Source organism: Capra hircus, chromosome 2 (genome assembly GCF_001704415.2).
Source record: "Capra hircus breed San Clemente chromosome 2, ASM170441v1, whole genome shotgun sequence".
NCBI lineage: Eukaryota > Metazoa > Chordata > Mammalia > Artiodactyla > Bovidae > Capra > Capra hircus.
The window spans coordinates 17,216,794-17,220,772 of NC_030809.1; the positions used below are offsets into that span (position 1 = coordinate 17,216,794).

General features: G+C 52.6%; 1 long non-coding RNA gene across 1 annotated transcript; it reads left to right on the plus strand.

Moving 5' to 3' along the window:
• Positions 377-3,432, plus strand: LOC108633356. The gene is made up of 4 exons (XR_001917008.1): positions 377-413; positions 1,379-1,650; positions 2,672-2,794; positions 3,206-3,432. It is a non-coding gene; the product is annotated as an uncharacterized LOC108633356 (long non-coding RNA).

Sequence of the window (3,979 nt, forward strand, 5' to 3'; positions counted from 1 at the left end):
CTCCAGTATTCTTGCCTGGAGGATCTCATGGACAGAGGAGCCTGGAGAGCTACCGTCCATGGGGTCACGAAGAGTCGGACACAAATGAAGCGACTGAGCATTCACTCACTCTGTGTCTCCAAGGATGAAGCAGTCCTCTTCAGGGTCAAGTCCAGCCACTCCCTCCCCCCCGCCCACACACACCCGGTTCTGTTCCCTCTGGCACCTCTAGCACTTGCTGCATCTACTTCTATCTCCCTCTGCTGTCTTAACGACTCCTGCCTTGCCTTTCACCTGGAAATATGCTGAAGCTTCCCTGCACACTCACGCCCCGCCCACACGCACACACCTCCCTCTGACCTAGTACTGTCCCCCTGCACTTCCTCTTTCCTTCCCTTTGGCCCTGAGCTTGGTAAAAGAGCCATCATCACTGGGTGAGTCTATCCTTCGCCACTCAATCGCTTCCCATTCCTGACTCTGGTCCTGTCCCGACCAGTCTACTGTGACTATTTACAGAAGTCTCCAGGGACTTCCAGATTATCCAGCCTTATTCAGTCCTTATCTCCCCGGGCTGCTTCAATGTGACATGATGACCATACTCTCATTTTTCAGACTTCTCACTTCTTTGGCTTCCAAGACAGTGTCTCACCTGGCGTTATTTCTGCTCAGCCAATCACTTCCTCCAAGACTCTTTGATTGAGGGTGTTAAGACCCTAGTCTTGCCCCTTGGAGTTCTATGTTCAGTGTGGGGCTCTTTCCTCTCCTCTGTGTCATTTCTCATTCATCTTAGAATTCCCATCATTTCTATGCTGCTGATTCTCTGATACACATCGTTAGTCCTGATACTGCCTCTAAGGCTGAAACATTTTTTTCAGTCATCTATGGATTTCTCCTCCATGAAGATGGCAGACCACCCAGTCCAAACTCCTGGGGGTGTGTATCCTGAGGTCTCAGCTCCTGCTCCTTCTTCAAGTCTGACTTCCTGTCTAGTCACGGCAGACTCCCTGGAATGCCGGTACACATCATGACGGCTCACATCTTTTCAGTTCTTACACACGCAGCTTGAAAATCCCTTCCGCTCCTTTCTTCTCCACCTCATTCTTAACTCATCCTCAGTGCTCACCTTAGGCATCACCTCTCTGCCAGGAAGCTTTGCCTGTCTGGCATCTTCAGGCAGAGACACGTGCTGGTCTTGTGGGCATGCCCTCCACCACTGCATGCAACGCAGCCCGTCAGACCCAGCCTCTCTCTACCTCTCCGTCTCTCTGTCTCTTTGTCTCTGTCTCTCTCTCCTGCAGCCCCCCCGCCTCTGCACACTTGTGTGACTCTCCCCTAGCCAGCTGGGGAGGCTTCGTCTTTGCATGGGGCACTGACTCCAATCTACTATGTCACCTCCCAGCTACAGCATCCCCAGGCCAGCCTCTAAGCCGGGCACTCCTGGGACTTGGGATTCACTTCCAAATCCCCCGGAATGTCAGGGAGCCAGTGAATGAACGATGACGACTTCAACCCGACTCCTCGTCTCGGCTGGGCTGCCCTGCTCCTGCCACATGGAGATGCTGCTGGGGAAGCGTTCCCTGCAGAAGAAGGCCTCCTTGTTCTCACTTGGGACGGTGCCCTCGCTCCGCTTTTAGCCCAGACGGCAGAGGCACCCCACCCTCAGCTTCAGAGGTACAGATTTTCACTTTATAGCCTCGCGCTGAGCCTCCATCTCTGGAGGTTAATCCCATTCCACAGGCTGAGCCCCACATGCTAAGCCTTCCAGCTGAAACTGGGTCCTGAATCGGTCACCCCCTCTCTTGATGGTGAGTTCCCCCTCTCAGGCCCTTGCTGTCACCAGTCTCTCATTGGGGACAACCTCAGGGCATCATGGACAGAGAAGATCCCGGCGGGCTATAGTCTAAAGGGTTGCAAAGAGTCAGACACGACTGAACACACACACAATTCATCAGAGACGCCCTATACAACGCTGAAGGTCAACAGACCCTGTGGCCAGGGTCAGGATTACTCTGGTTCAGGGAGGCTCCTTGGCCTTGTGCAAATGTGCCCGCTGTCCCCAGGCCAGCTCTGCAGAACAGGGGCACAGGGTAGTGACGCTGAACGCTGTCTCTGTTACATTCTCAGAAACCATTCTGTGGCCTGCAGCCCTCCCAGGTGTGTCACACCACACAGTTGGCCCACCCAGCTCCGACTGGGGCAAGAGGCCCCTTTGAGGTCAGCCTGCCACCTGCATTCAGTTCTGAGTTAGCAGTTCGCTTACACCGTAACTCCCCTGCTGTGCTGGCCCCTCTAGAAAGCGCCCCATCTAGACCCACAGCTCCTTCAAAGTCCAGCCCATGACCTCAGGATTCAAGGATGGCTCTTGTTCAGTTGCTAAATTGTGTCCAACTCTTTGGGACCCCCATGGACTGCAGCACACCAGGCTTCCCTGTCCTTCCCTGTCCTTCTTCCTGGAGCTTGTTCAAACTCATGTCCATTGAGTCGCTGAAGCCATCCATCCATCTCATCCTCTGTCGTCCCCTTCTCCTCCTGCCCTCAATCTTTCCCAGCATCAGGGTCTTTTCCAATGAGTTGACTCTTTGCATCAGCTGGCCTAAGTGTTGGAGCTTCAGCTTCAGCATCAGTCCTCCCAATGAATATTCAAGGTTGATTTCCTTTGGCACTGACTGGTTTGATCTCCTTGCTCTCCAAGGGACTCTCAAGAGGCTTCTCCAACACCACAGTTGGAAAGTGGCTCTGGCCAAGCTCAAATGTGGAGAGGGCCTGGGCTAATCGAGATGCCCCCTCAGGTTACACGGAGACAGCTGCATCCCAGGTAGGTATCAGCAGCCTCTTCCCAGAGACTGAACAGGGAGTAGGAGTGGGGGATGGTGGCAGGAGAGGAAGGATCCCCTCACCCTCGAACTGGCTCTATTTTATATCCTATCTGCCTCCCACAGACTGGGGTGCACACTGGATTGCTTTGCTCCCCTGCCCTCTGCCCTCTGCTAAGCTCTTCTCTGTTTCCTGAGCTGGCTCCTCCCTTGCTTCCACATGAAACATTTTGCTAAAAAGCTCACTGAGGCTCAGAGGGTGGAGTGTGGGGCTGGATTAACTAATTTAGAATTCTTTATCAAGGCAATAGTCTAACTTGCTAGGCTATTGTCTTTTCTCTGTGGAAGTTGAATAGCACCTAGATTTTTTTTTTTCAGTTTAACTTTGGTAACAAATTTTAATATTTCCCCAGGCAGACAGAGCACAGATGAAGGTGGAGGTTCAAAGTCTCACCAATATTTTTCAAACCCATTGCACACTTTTCTACTTATCCATTCATCACATACAAAATTCTTGCTCCCCGCCAAATAAATTAATTGAAAAGTTTTGTTTGGCTGCTTGAGGAAAAGAACTGAGATCCGCCCTTTGTTTTCTGTTTCATATTTTCTGGATAATGAATGAGTCAAACGATGAATAAAAGGCTGGGGGCAGTGCTTTATTCTCATGTCTCCAGTCCCACCATCCCGGCTCCATATCTGGCCTCCCTTGTCACCCGCACAGCTGCCCTACATATTTCAGAAGAATGTGGGGTCTCTCCCTGTCTCTGGTTGTGGAGAAACCGTTCCCCAGGAGACGATGGCAGGATGTCAGGACACAACGGGACCTGCGGAGGGGGTGACCTGCAGTTGTCAAGGGGACACCAATGGAGGTCACGGCCCCCCTTGCACTCTGCCGTCTGGACATTTGCTCAGGAAGCGGTGGAGGGGGGAGGGTGGTGATAAAGGAGAAGGAAGTCACATTTCTTCATACCTGCCTGGGATTACAGAGTATTTAGGGAGCACCTGTTGTGCGACAACCCAGGGTTAGACAGGAAGAGACAATTGTGTCCCTGGCTCCATGGGCCTCTTTCTGTAGAAGGATGCAAAGCTCGCCCTGGAAATAGAACCACAGTAGCGCCAGCTCAGCGGCACCATCCCTGCAGCCTCAATCTTCCTCTCTCTCCCCTCTCCACCCCACTGTGCGTGGG